Genomic DNA, 15,379 nt, shown 5'->3' with positions numbered 1-15,379 from the left:
CAGAGTGTAGTTGCATGAGTGTCCACAGACCACATACACATTGAGTCAAATCCAGTGCCACAGAGAGCCTACTCATTGTGGCACATTCTCCCTCTTACCCTCCTCCACTCTGTGCCCACTACATGTGGTCACTGCCCTCACCCTCTTGTGGCTTAGTAGACCTTGTTCACATCGCCCAAACCACTCTCCACACTGCACTTCTGGGACCTTTACAAGAAGGTACACTTTTGGGTGTACCCACTCGTGGGCTTCTTCCCTTTTCAACTCTTCCTGCAGGTCCTCATTGTCTCCTGTTCGCTGTCCCAGACCAGATTAGTGTGTCATGTGTTGACAATGGTGTTGTCTGTGGATACGGATGTCTGTCTGTTCCCATATGATGTCACTGTACATTAAAATATCACATGTTCATTACTTTCCCGCTTGCATGTGTGGCAATTTGAAAGTTGTATGTCCACTCTTTGTGCATTTACAACTCTGCTGAATGTCAATGTGCCCGGTGCTGGCATGGACATGATGGGGGGGGGGGCACTTGTCAGCAAATGTCATGCATCAGTTGCTTATTGGCTCAAGTGTATGAATGTGCAATGTCTGATGGGTGCATGTCATGCCATTTCTTGTCAGTGTACTCCTTGGAGCATATGTACATTATTGTCTCTTTTGACATGTATCAGTATGTCTTTCTCTGTACATCTGCAGGTGAAGATGCACCAGATGCAGGGGAGGAGTAGGAGGAAGATTCTGTTGTGCAGAAAACCGGCAGTGGGGGACATGTTGTGGTAGGTCGTGAGAACCCACTGTTGCTGCAGACCATCCGGAGTCATGCTGCAGACTCTGCAGACTCTTTTGTCTAGGATATCTCTAATGCTGAACCAGATGTGCATGCCTCAAAGAGGCCAGAGGTGAGTGCCCTAATGTGTGGATCAGCTGGGGCCTGTGAGCCTGCGGCGGGGCAGCTGGCTTCACAAGGCTAGTCAGTGGTGGCACCCCCGTCTGTGGTGGTTACGGCGGCAAGGCCACCCTCCCCTGAATTGGTATCGGTTACTGGGCCTGATGTCCATGGGAGGGATGCAGACCTTCAGCCAACAACAGGGGCACCACAGCAAAGGACTTGGTCCTTTGCATCAGGCCGTCAGGAGCCCCGCACACGTAGGGGACATGCGCGGGCTGGGGAGACAGAGTGGATGCAGCAGATGTTGCGTGCCGTCCTCTGACATGGATTTGTGTTGGATAAGATATCTGAGGGCATGGATAAGATGGCCAAATCCATGATCCTGCAAGCGGCCCAGGTAGAGCCACAGCTGCAGGTCACATGGTCCTCATACCATTCCCACAGACTGCGCATGGAGGCCAACATCAAGGGCCCATGGGCTGATCTGTGGTGTCTGCAGGCTTCCCTGCATGCAGACACTCGGGCACACAGAGAGGCTTTTAGGCTTGAGATGGAGGACCAGAGGACTGCACTCTGTGCAGAACAAACAGCCACAAGGAGACTGGCCCACAATGAGGTGGGTGCCTTTAGGCAGTCACTCTTGGAGATACTCTGTGCATCACGGGCGTCTGCACATGCAGACTCTGTTGCCTTCTGTGATTCAATGCATACAGACATCACAGGCCTAACTGTGCTGGTGCATTCATCAGTGTCCCACATGGCTGCCAACTTTGAAGACCAGACCTTGACACTGCGTGTCTTCCTCCAGCACCATGCCCACCTGCAGATCAACCGCAGGATGGTGGTCCGAGCACAGACATGCCTGCCTGTCCAATGTTGCAGTGAGGTCCATGAGCACTTGGAGGGTTTAAATCACTGATGTTAATACATGTTTTCTGGTTTTAATTTCTACTTCATGTTTACTGCCACAGTCTGTGGGTGTACATTGCATCAACACAATGTAGTTGCATGCATGTCTGACATGCTCCACTTCCCACCGCTTGGCTTTATCTGGTGTCCCTGTATCAGGTTCAAGTGAGCCCTGGAATCCATACACACTTACTGGGCCAGTCCCACTCAGGGGGGTTAGTATGTTGGGGTGGATGTACAGCTGCATGTCCATCTGCTGTGTTGTCCAACATGGGTATATTTTGGCTGATGCATGGTAGGTGTATAAGCTTTCAGTGCCTGAGTTGTGTGGAAGTGGGATACTTGTGTCTTGTTGAGTAATGCATGCCATGCTGGGTTTTTGCCTTGGTTTGTGTGAGATAGGACTACTGACTGACCCTACACATGTTCCTATTATTTGCCAGTCTGTCCTTCAACACCCACCACTTTTGTCCCTCATGGCCTATACATGTGGATATTTTCCTCCTATGTGTCTTCCGTGATCGCATGGCATGATGGTACGTCCAGAGGTATTGATATCCCTATCATCCTCCCTAGGTCGACCTCTATGTGCCCTCACCCACAGTGATGTTGGGCATGTCCATCACAATCTCCACTCCAGACAGTGTACTCCTTGCAATGGTTTTCACTTGTACCTCCCTCTCTCTCTGTTGTGCTACTCTCCACTCCTAGGAAATTCTCAATTTGTGTCCTGTTTCCCTCTTGCACACTGTGGTCTTTCTGCACTGGGTTGTCTATACCTGTTTTCTGATTCCCTAAATGGTTTTCATGGATCACCACTGTTTTTAAGTTGTTGCAATGCATGTCTTTACAATTTGAGGATGTGTTTCCCTGTGTGATGCAGTGTATACAGGCCTGGTGGGTACTCTGTGCAGGTAAGTGAAGGGCACTCAGGGTGTTATTTGTGGTGTGGTGTTTAGCAGGCAGTCTGGCAATGTGTGTATTCACTTTTCTTTAACTTGTTTTGTGGGGCACAGGTCCAAGTTTGTGGGTCCATGTCTCATAGCATGGTGCCACAGGTTGCGGGATCATAGTTGTGGGTGGGCGATCTCTGTAGGACCTTCCTTGAGGAGTTGTCAGGGGGGGTGGCAGGGCAAGCTGTTTGTGGGCTGTGACACATGTTGATGGTGCTGGTGGTGTGTGTTTCCTTGCACTTTCCACATGTGTATTGCCTGACACATGGCATCCCATACAATGATTCACTAATATTGATTCATGTACACAGATGACACTATTTAGCCTTTCTTGGTCACGGTTCACCATTCTTGTTGTACATTCCAAAGAATAATCCACACACATGACACCATCGATGCACATGTTTGGGATGCTATGTTGTCAACAGACGCCAGGCACAGTACATTGAGCAGGGTTTGTTGTTTGCCATACATGGTGAAAAATGGGGATTACAGCGGCATTTTGACAGCTGCTAGGTGCATGTCAATGCTACCTTTGATTCAATGCACATTTGATCCGATGCAATTGAGTTGCAGTGAAGTCTGCATTACCTTGCACATTCCAGTTGCTTGCTCACTTTTGTGTGCATTTGTCTTTTCTCTCTGTTTCTCATTGTTTTTTCATGTCTGCTTGTGTGTTTCATGCCAGTTATCTCGGTGCCCAGCCTTCCGGACTGACATCTGCCTCTGTGAAGTGCTGCCTTCTGCAAAGTCATGTCTTCAGTGCAATTGGTGAGAATTTGGGTTCTAAGTTATTGGGCTTTGCATCATTGGCTCCCCTGCCAGTGTTCACTCCACTGTCCCGGTGCTACGCTGATGATGGCATGCCATGTCGTGGCATGGGAAATACTGCCAGGGTGATGCAGCCTTTTATTCATCTCAATGATGTACTTTTTGTGTGTCTGCTCATTGTCATGCTGACTGTTGCCAGATGCGTGTGTTGGGTATGTGCCATCAGCTTGATAATGGGGTAGGTTTGACATGGCCATTCACTGCCTGGCACTCGGTGCTTCAGGCAGTGTGTGGGTTGTGGGTGGGTGTTTGTCAGTGTGTGTGTTTTGTGTGGTGGATCTGCATGCAGTGTGCAGATCTGGCTGCATGTGACCAGGACACATGTTGACGGTCGACATGTGAGTTGTTTGCATGTTTTGAATTTCACTTAGGGGGGCACATATTGCTGTGTGATTAGGTGCATGCATGTGTTTGTTGAGCTTGCATTGATTTGTCTTTCTCTGCAGATCCATTGGTCATGAAACAGGTAAGATGTGCATTTATCTTGCAGTGTACTTTTGTTGCTCTTTTGTTGTGCATATTCAAAATGACTACTTTGATGTCACTGAGTATTTTGTGCATTGTTGCGGTCAGGGAATGGGTTGGCTAGTATACATGTTTTTTGTGGTGTATCATACATTGTGGGTCCCGGGCTTTCCTCGCATGGGATAATTGGCTTCAAGATGTACTGTGGCTTACTACTTGTGGTCTCATGTGTGTGGTTGGTGTCTACATGCAGTACAGTTGTTGTCCATGTGAGAGTCGTCAGGGAGTTCAGGTAGTTCATATATTGTGATGTGTTGTTTTTGGTGTACTGCATGTACACTGTTATTTGTAGTTGCCGTGACTTGAGTTGGTGAATGGTGCAGTGCCATGCTGCTTATAGCCATGACTCACTTTTGATTTTGCTATGGAATGTCTATGTTACTTTTTGCATCTATGACTGTGGCTATTTAGGTGTGTCAATCACTTTGTCTCACTTGTCAATTGTGTCCTGTTCAGTGCCTTTTTTGATATGGTTATATGTATCTCATATGTGGATCCTGACACCACTGCTTATGACTGTGGCTATTTAGGTGTGTCAATCACTTTGCCTCACTTGTCGATTGTGTCCTGTTCAGTGCATTTTTTGATATGGCTGTATGTATGTCACATGTGGATCCTGACACCACCGCTTTTGCGCTCAAAGCAACAAGAATACATGTGTGCTTGTCATGCACATTCTCACACAGGTGTGCAACCCTATTTCACTGGACTTATGGGGATTTGTGGAAATTATGCTTTTGGAGTCCATGAATGCCTAGCTGCTCATAATTGATAGTTGTCAAGTTGCTGTATTTATCTGTGGCAACACATATTTTAAGTGATATTTTCTTGGACATTAGTGGTGTTTTTGTGCCTCAGGAGTGGTTTCATTCCATGCTTACTGTGTTTGTGGTGGTATACTCTAACTTACGTGTCTTTCATTTGGCCACACTTTGTGCATGTTGTTTTATGTTTAATGGATGCGCACAATGCAGGATTTTGCCTAAAATAGGATTGTCACCCGCTGGGTACGTGAAGACTCTCCAAGTGCCCTTTGGCCAGCCATGTGCAAGGCTTGTGCCTGTGGTTGCGGGTGGTGGCCCACCAATATGTCCACTGGGACACCACGCCGTGTGGCAACATTGTGCAGGACACATGCTGCCACAAGGATCCTGCACACAACTGGTGGTGCATATAGCAACACACCACCATAGTGGTCAAGGGAGTGGAAACGTGACTTAAGTACTCTGAATGTGTGCTCCACTATGCCCCTAGTTGCTACATGGGCAGTATTGTACCTTACCTCAGCTGGTGCAATGTGATTCCGAATTGGCTGTCATCATGAATGTGCTCAGCGGGTTCGCACTGTCCCCTGAAAATGTGTGCATGGTTGTCATTATCATTTGTTGCCTGTGCCTATTGGTAACTCTGCAACGTACATACATGTGCGCGTCTGTTCATACTCACCAATGAGCCATGCATTCCAATGCTTGCTAGCTACCATGTTCCAGTCTAGTGGTGATATCCAGAAAATATAACTGTTGTGTAGGCTTCCAGGATGGTTTGCATACACTTCAGTTTTGATGCCCTTGGCATCGCACACAACCTAAACATTGATTGAGGGCCTATGTTTGCAGTTGTGGTATATGTGCTCTGTTAATCTGAGGGGACATAGCGCAACATGGGTGAGATCTATTGCACCAAGCACTCGTGGGAAGTGCGGCACAGCATAGAAGTCCTGTATTACTATTTGCCTTTTGCCGGAATTGGCATAAAGATGTGGCGGCGCACAGAAGGTTGTGCAGTTATGCATGCCAGAGCCTGGTACAGGCAGCATGACTGTGTGCTATGGGAGATACCGCCTACTATGGCAGTGGTCTTATGGAAGGATCCAGTTGCCATGAAATGTAAGGCAGTGAGCACTTTTCGTAGGGGGCTCAGGGCCTGGGAGCACATGGTGGGTGATGCTAGCCCATCTTCCCACTCCCTGACCAGGTCTAGGATGATAAGGGGGAGAGACATGTACCTTCCTTAGACCTGGTCATCTGGCATCCCGAAGAGGGTGGTACGTGGGTTGAAGATCCGGGCCCTGGCCTTCCTCCTCCTCCTGTGGTGTCCATGCACGATCACTCCAACAAATGCCGGATTCATCGTGGCTGGATACGTTTCGTTTGGTGTGTATTGCATGCTTTATAGATGAGCATTAACGTTTACGCCTGCTAACAGGTGGCAGTGGTGTACCAGGATTTGCGTGAACATTTTCGTGATGTTCAGAGTTCGCATCCATGAATACCTGTTTATTTGTGCTGGTATGGACGTGCAATTGCTTGACCGTGGACCGTCACTCAACACGCCCACATTTGTGTGTGTTATTCCTCATTCTGTATGTTCCGGCCCTCCTTTCACCCGCTGCGTAGGCCCAGCAAACACTCTGCATGGAGTCTGCGTAAGGCGTTCCTCCACTCACAGCAACGTGCCAGTCCAGCGCAAAATCCATTCAAGTCCAGGGAAAGTACCGTGCATTCTATTCCATGAAGCAACAAAGGCAGATTTGAACGCAGTTGCGCGTGCACATGCCCTTTTTCAATGCAGATAATTCTATGAATTGGGCCCTTAATATCCATTGCACGTGCAATTCCACAGCGCCTATTGCACATTTCTAACATGTCCTGGGGAAATTGCTGTTCCCAGATTTGTGTGAGACAATCTTCAACAGTTTCACCACCACCTTTAATTCCATCCTGCCTAGTCCATGAGCAGAGCTGTTCGCCATTTGACTAGACAACACTCTTTATGATATTGTACCTAGGTTGAGAAAGAGACTGGAAGCAATGCAGGGTAATGAAGGAGAAATGAGCAACACATCATTCAGCTAGCTCAGAGCGTTGTTCCTGCTCCAAAACCTACAATTAAACTGAAGGCCACAGATTCAAATTCTTGGTAGGCTTACATCCTTGTTTTAATTGACAGGGACAGTTAAGTTTGCTGTGTGTTCAATATCTGTACCCTACATGGCATAATTGAAATCGAAAAGGAGTGATTAGGTAATTTATAGGTTTTGTCAGAGAGGGTTAAGCTTTATTTGCTTATGGCAAATGCATTGGACTCATTTCTGCCACTGTGCTGGTAGGTAAATGTAAATGCGCTTAAGTGTCCATCTGAAAAGAGTGAGACCACTAGTATCCATACGCTCCCCGTGAAAAGGTCTGTCCCACTGTAATTTTGCTCCTTCGGTTCCCGTTTAATTTTGCTCCTCTGATATTTTGCTCACATGTGTTACACTGTGATTGTGTTCCTGTGTTTCCCACTGTAATTTTGCCCCTCTGAGATATTGCCCCTGTTGTCCCTCTGTGGTTTTGCCCAGTAGTGCCAAATGCCTGCCTCGTTTTTCTCTCTGATGCCGGGTGTAATTCATGTGACTGGCTCTTCAATATTGCACCTTGACCGCCCAGGTTCCCCAATAGGACTCTGTTGTCTCTGGAATCACTACTCTGAACTATTTTCAGGAACTATTCTCACCCACTATCTACTTGGTACCCTCTGGTGCATGCTCTCTATGTCTTCCACTTCTCCCTGTGCTCCCCGAGTATCGCAACGGACCAGTCGCTGCATTCTCTCCACTGTCAGAGACACCAGCTTACTCCAGGGTGTCTCAGGACATCCTCTCAGGACATCCTCTCACAAATACAAGTGCCTTACATAAGGGGAACTGAGACGTTGCGATGGCCACACCAGATGGATGCTGCAATTTGTCCACCCTACTATCCACTGACTTCCATTGACTAACCACCTCAACCTCTATGCCCAAACACTTTATATGCACATTAACTAAACCACTAGCATACAGCAAAAAGCATAACTCTCCTAAAAGACATCAACAAACAGACTGCTACATATCTACAAACTAAGTGCATATCGTAGCACCAGCCATTGCATCCTAACACCGCAAGCAGACAAGGATCTCCTCTAAACATAACTGCCTCTATAATCTAAACACAGGACACCTGGAAACAGACAAGCATGCAGAGATCAGGGTACTTCTGGTCTGCACACATCAACACAACAGCAAAGCTATCTTGCTTTTTCCCTCTCTTCCATTTAACACAACTCACCCTCCTCTCTTTCAGATTTGCCAGAGCACCTGGTCACAATGCATATGCTAGCGGTGTGTGTTATAAAATTGAATTACCTATCATGACACAACTTTTACCACATCCTTGTTCACATCTGGCTTACCTCACAGCAATGGATGATCATTCACCGGCCAATGTGAAGATGAACATCGAGCACGCCACCCCTCCTCACCAGAAATCAGGTCTCAGCTTGAGATGGACAGAAATAATTCAGTACTTTCCTTCCTAGACCACCAGGGGATGCCACCTGCTAGGTGGCAGTGAATGGATAGATCTCTGTAGGTGGCAGGGGAGGTGTTGAGGAATTGGGAGTGGGGGGAGACACTGATAGGACATGTGTGAGTTCTGTAGGCCAGGATTGGGTATGTTGATATGCATTTGGGTGGAACCAAGCAATAGAATAACAGGAGTGGCACGGGTCAGGATTGAGGTGTATTGATAGAGCTGTGTGCTGGGTCATGCAATGGAACAGCAAGAGCTGTGCAAGTCAGCGTCATGGTGCAATAGGCAAAGTTTTCTGTGAGGCCAGCAATCAAAAGAGTGATGCTTTTCACGATCACAGTGAATTGGCAGAGCTCCGTGAGGCCCAGCACTTATGTTGCAGGATGTGCTGCAGGGCAGGATTGCTATCAACCAATGATAATGTTTCCAGAGCTGCAGTGAGTGGAATTTCCACATAGGAATAAGCGAATCAAGGGACCAGAAAGTCAATTAGGGACTAAAGATGTTTACCAAATAAAGACAAATTAATTAACAAATTCACATTCCCCCGGGACCAAAACACAAAGACAACAGCAGCAGGGCCTGCCAAGCCTCAGCTGCAGAGGAACACTTATGTAAACACCTGGCAAGCCAGAGTCGCCTGCTCAGCGATTGGGAGGTGGAAAGCCGCATAAGCAGGATAGAGGCTGAAGGGAGCTGTGCTATGTACAGGGGTGCAGTGGACTGGGTGCTGGGTGATTGGCTGCAAGTTCCTGGATACATAGGGACTATTGCACAAGGTGAAATGGCTCAGGGTGCCTAGGGTGCAGGGTTTCTGAGGGTTTGGAAACTCATAGTGAAGAAACTGGTCATTTATTGATTGGGTGAGCAGGAAGGTGTAAGGTTAAATTGGTGCAGGCTCAGATTATTTGGTGCATTGTGATTCAGCTTGAAAGCGCATAGTGAATAGCCATAGGGTGATTGTGTGGATAGCAAGAGAGCAGGGGAATTCTATTCAGGGTTAGTGAGACAATTAGAGAATAATAGATTATTGGACACAGGGTGATAAGTGCAGGGGAATAGTATAGGGTGATTGGCTGCAGAAGGATCAGGTTCAGTGTGGTTGTGGGCAGAACAACTGGATACAGAGTATTGTGGTCAGCATGATGTGGTCCACAGTTACTGGGCTTGGGGTTATCTGGTGTGGACATACTGCGACAGGGTGAAGGGTGATTAGATTATGGGTAATTAGGTACATGGTACTTAAGTGCAGGATGAATTATTGTGGGGAGGAGGGGTAAAAGGGTAATTGGGTCCATGTTAATTCAGACAGAGAGTCGAAGGATGAGGTCATGCATGCAGGGTCATAAGGTGCATGGTGGTTGGGTGAAGAACCAGTGTGCAGAGTGATTCAGTGCAGGGTGAGGATTGGCTCAATTGGGCAGGGCATAAGGGTCTATGGCGATGTTTCGGAATCACGATGCAGGAGTTGGAAGGACCATGGAAACTTGGAGAAGTGATATTGATCTTAGGGTTTTGGGTGCAATAAGATTGTTGGCGGTTGAGTCAGTGCAAGGAGCAAATTCAAGTTGCCTCAGTGCATGATGGTTGGATGCAGAACAAAGGTGTAGTTGGGATGTGTGAAATGTGACCGGACAGCGAGTGAGGCTTCCACATGCTTGGTGATTAGGTCCTCTAAGGTCATTGGGTATAGAGAGATTGCCAATGGGTGTTACGTGCATGGATATCTTGCAGTTGGGTGCAAAATGTTTGGTTTCAGTGTGACTTGGTGCAAGGTGACAGAATACAGATGTTTGGATGGAGGGTTATAGGGTGCAAGGTACTGATGTGTGGTAGTTGTGTTCATGCTAATTGGGTTTCTGGTGATTGCGTGCAGCTAGCAACCCACAGGGGTAATGGATTTAGTGTTGTTTGGTCAGAGTGATAAAGATGGGGGATTCAGTGCAGAGTGGGAATGTCATGTTAAGTTGATGTATACCATGCACCACTGCCATCTCCATGTTCTCCAGGCACTCTTATGGCTCTGTAACATAAAGAAGGGTGGGTTGCTTAAGGAGGAACAGAGGGATAAGACTGTCATTGAAACTCAGTAGATGGTTATAAACCTTTAAAACAATACACAATGAAAACCAGGCAAAAGTGTAAATAAGCTTCATATGTCGGGAGTCTTAGGTAAATCATGAGATCTGACCTCAAAGAAACCCAACTGCATAACTCAAGGAACATTTGGGGACAATGTTATCATATTTACTACCTTGGACGTTTTTTAAAAGGTAGTAGTCTGCATAATTCTTCTGTGTGTTTCCACTAAATGGAGATTTAACAGGACACCTTCAGTGCACTTCATCAATAGCAAACCAATATTCAGCAAGGACGGTGCACAGATGGCACAAGGGACAGGTGGGCTCTCGGGAGTATCTTGGCTGCTGCACTCTGGCAGAGCAGACCCAGAGGTCAACAGGATTCTCGCAGGATGTCAGGGGCAGGCAGGAAAGATTGAAAGCATATGACCAGATTTCCTTACAGGCATGTGCTACTGCTCCGTTAGAAAGTTGACATCCTCTTAATTGACCCAACCCTGAGGTTGATGCTCCAATGGGAATGTGGGACCCACCTGGCACTTTAGTTGAATTCAGTGCACTGCTATGCGGCAGCTTGATCTATGAGCGGGAATGACAGTCTCTCACATTTGAATGCAACAACTAGAAGGGGTGCATCTTACATTACAACTTCCAATGCGCTCCAGCAATGGGGGGGGACAAATCGCTCCTGGAAGTTCTTTGCACTATCCTCCCCCTGGCCAATTCAGAAGGTACTGAAGGCTGTTCTGTCTTAAACAGCACAGGGGTTGCCTCCATATCCAAGACACTTCCAGAAGGAGTCTGTGCTGCACAATTGCATTTGCTTTCTGACCCACTGTAGACCAGGGTTCTGCAACTTGTGGCAATCAGGGTGTTTTGGAATACAGCTCCCATGATCCCTCACCATTCAATATACTGGTGAGGCTTGATGGGACTTGTACCCCAAAATATCCGGAGAACCAAAGGTTGCAGACCACTGCCGCAGACTATTAGGAAAATATTCCTTTTCATTAAAAAATGCTATGGAAGCCCCTGGCAGTCTCCATAGACCACGATCTCCTGAATTCCGAATTTTTAAAGCACCTTTTACCCTATGAGGTCATTGGAAAAATGTTACAACACATAATATTCAGAGGCGGGCTGTAGTTGGTGCATCTGTCATGTAAAATTATTGTTCCAACCCTCTGGAAGACTTACCCGCACCCAGAGGTACCTTTAGTACCTTTAAAATGCAAACGTTCATATCTGCACCTGGGATAGACAAGGCCAATGTACTGTGTGGTGCACTCTCTTTTATCGGTTCCATGTGATATTTTCGCCGCAATAATATTGCGATGCAAAAATATCGCCATATTTTTACGGTGAAAATAACACATGGACCCTGCGGGGGACACCCCCGCAACCCCTGCATCATTTTTTTATGTGCGGGGGACACCCCCGCAACCCCTGCACCTAATATTTTCGTCACCAAAAATATCGCCTATGGCCGTTCCCGATGGCCATATGTACGGCGATATTTTTGCTGGTGAAAATATTACCTGATACCCTTTTATCTGCCAGTCTGCAGCTTTTCTCGCCTGTTCCCAATTGTTATCATCTTGCCGAACTTTCAGAAACTTCAGCAACATTTCTTCCGAGCCAGGAAATTGACTTTCAAGAATCTGTATGGGTGCACTATCAGTCTGGCATGCTTAAAACACCAAAAAATGGAGAAAATCCATATGATGAATACATTGTGTTATTAAATAAGGAGCCTACCAACACTTTACCCCCTTTCCTGATGTTTACTATCAGCAAAATTAACCTAATGGTTTATTGATTTGTTATGTCTCTGTTTGCTCAGATGATTGGGAGGGAAATGCTGATGATGACAGATGCATCACAGAAAAAGTGTGAGGTGCACAACATCATTTTGTATGAAGTATAACTATATTCAAGTATAGGTACCCACTTAATTTGTTAGTTGTAATGACTAATACATTCTAGATTCCTAGTAGCTCTTGCCACAGAGATGGCCAACCTGATTCTAAGGGATAACCTAGACTTCCTCGCCTTCACCGAGACATGGCTACATGCCGCAGCAGGCCCATATGCTTATGCTAGCAGTCCCCGACGGTTATACCATCTTGAGACAAGACAGGCAAGGGACTAGAGGAGGAGGTATTGCCATTATCTGTAAATGCAGTCTCTCTATGAGATTAGCACCCCTTTATGACATTCAATTGTCTGAAGTATTGTCAGTCAAAGTACCTTTGATTAACTCTCAAACCCTTAATAACCATTTGATATATCGCCCCCCCGGGCCCAAATGGGACATTTGATGAACACATTAACACAATCTTAGCTAATAACCTCAAAAGCTCAACGCAAGTATTACTATTAGGTGACCTTAATCTGGGTTTCAATGACCCTTTGGATCAGCCTGCCCTGGAAATGGCGAATATTCTATTAAAACTAGGCTTCACCCAAAGAAGTAAAACCCCCACCAACAACAAAGGTAGAATATTAGATTGGGTGGCAGACCACAATTGCCATGCTAATATCCTCTCTATCTCACCACTAGCCTGGACCGACCACTTCCTACTCTCATTTACGCTCTCCACCAATAGACCCCTGCCCACACCTGCCCCCATGGCTCCACCTACATTAACCCGAAATAAAAAAGAGTATCACAGTGGATAGGCTTATCCCTGCCTTACTCCCTACCCTTAACTCTCTCCCTGACAGTGCTGGCCCAGAAAGCTTGGTTGAGGAGTATAACAAAATAATGGCCTCCTCCCTGGACCAGATCGCCCCCCACCTTAAACTCAGACCAAGTATGCCAAAAAAACATCTGAACAAATGGTTCAAACCTTTCTTAAAAAACCTAAGACAACAAAAAAGAAATTGTGAGGCCGCCTGGAAAATACTAATCTCAGAAGTCAACAAATTAAAGCTCACCAAACTCTCATCCCTCTACAAAAAAGAAATCTGTCTAGCTAAACGGGCATCCTACGACACTCGTATCTCCCAAGCTAACTCCAATATGAAAGAATTATTTACTATTCTCAAAGAATAAGAGACTCCCATCGCTTTACCAGACACCTGTACTAAAGATAAAAAATGGTGCTCAGACATCCAACATGCACTTGCAAATAAAGTATCTACCTTGCAAAATATCCCAAAAAAAAGATTCTTTAATGAACCCACAATCACCCAAAATAACTGGGAGCACAGCCGAAGCCCAACCTACCCGATTCAACTTCTCCAAAGTATCTATCCTTGAGGTGGAAAGAATTATTCTGTCCATCAAACCATCCAATTGTCAGGGCGATCTCTGCCCTGCACAGCTCATTAAGGATGCAGCTTGAGACTTATCACCCTTCACATCCAAGCTTATCAACGCTTCCTTTGCTACCGGCACTATCCCCACTAACCTCAAACAATCATGGGTACTCCCACTCTGAAAAAAAACGACTTTAGATCCCTCAATACCTACCAATTTACCAACTATAGGCCAATCACAACAGTCCCTTTTCTTCTAAAAATATTAGACAAGGTGGCCTACACACAAATACAAAAATATTTGGAATTACATCACCTGCTAGGAGCTAGACAATCAGGCTTCCGCCCACAACACGGAACGGAGACTGCCCTAATTGATCTCAAGACTCAAGTCGATGAGCTTAGAGACAGTGGCAAATCAGCTTTGCTCCTCCTCCTGGACCTCTCCGCTGCATTCGATTTGGTGGATCATATAATCCTACAGCACACTTCTCTAAGGATGCCATCATTTGGATTAGATCTTTCTTAAGTGGCAGAACTATGAGGGTCTTTGCGGCTTCTGCAGAGGCAGACCCCATACCCATCACTTGCGGCGTACCACAGGGGTCCTGCTTTTCGCTCACACTGTACAATATCTTCACCAAGCCCCTTTTCGATGATCTGGACAATCTTGGTATCACCTACACTAATTATGCAGATGATACCCAGATCCTCCTCCCACTTTCAGGGGATTATGACAAGGATTTGGCCTTGGTGAACAGAGTGTACATCATCATCCAAGCATGAATGGCCACGCACGGTCTATGCCTGAATGATGACAAAACAGATCATCCTGGATACTAACTTAAAAAAAACTGGGGCCTAACTATTCCTCATTTATAATCGACGGCAACCTCATTAAGCTAGCACATGAGGTAAAAACATTAGGTTTTTATCTCGACTCTATGCTCTCATTCTCCAAACAGGTCAACAGGTTAGCGTCTTCTACGTCCTATACGTGCAAACTTGTCAGAACAGGTAAGCCATTTCTCTATAAAAACAGCTGTACCATCCTGGCCAGATCCCTCATCCTGTCCCGCTTGGATTATTGCAACACCCTGTAAATAGGTTCCAACAAATCCATCATTAAAAGAGTCCAAACTTTACAAAACAATGCCCTTAGAGCGGCATTAGGTATTTCCAAAAGAAACCACCTTTCTGAGAGTAGTCGACAGAATAACTGGCTCCGAACCAACGACAACATCCTCCTAAAAACGGTGTTGTTTACCCATAAATTTCTTAATAACGCAGCCCCTATCTACCTCTCTGAGAGATTCGATAAACAGACATCCTTAAGACCCACCAGATCAGCAAACAGGGATCGCTTGTCCATCCCTAGATTTAAACTATCCACTATTGGAGCTAACAGTTTCCCTGTTAAAGTGGCTAAACTATGGAACTCCTTGCCTTCTACACTGAGAATAGGCCAGTCCTATCTTAACTTCAGAACCAACACTATCCTGTGGCTGAAATCCAACAACCATTAATTTGCATGATGTATAACCCTCTGCCTGTGCAACCGAATTGTAACTAATACCGCCTACTGGCTAACCC

This window comes from Ambystoma mexicanum, chromosome 3q (genome assembly GCF_040938575.1).
Source record: "Ambystoma mexicanum isolate Mex_15411 chromosome 3q, UKY_AmexF1_1, whole genome shotgun sequence".
In the NCBI taxonomy this organism is placed as follows: domain Eukaryota; kingdom Metazoa; phylum Chordata; class Amphibia; order Caudata; family Ambystomatidae; genus Ambystoma; species Ambystoma mexicanum.
The sequence above is the reverse complement of the archived record's forward strand: the minus strand, read 5'-3'. Positions refer to the sequence as shown.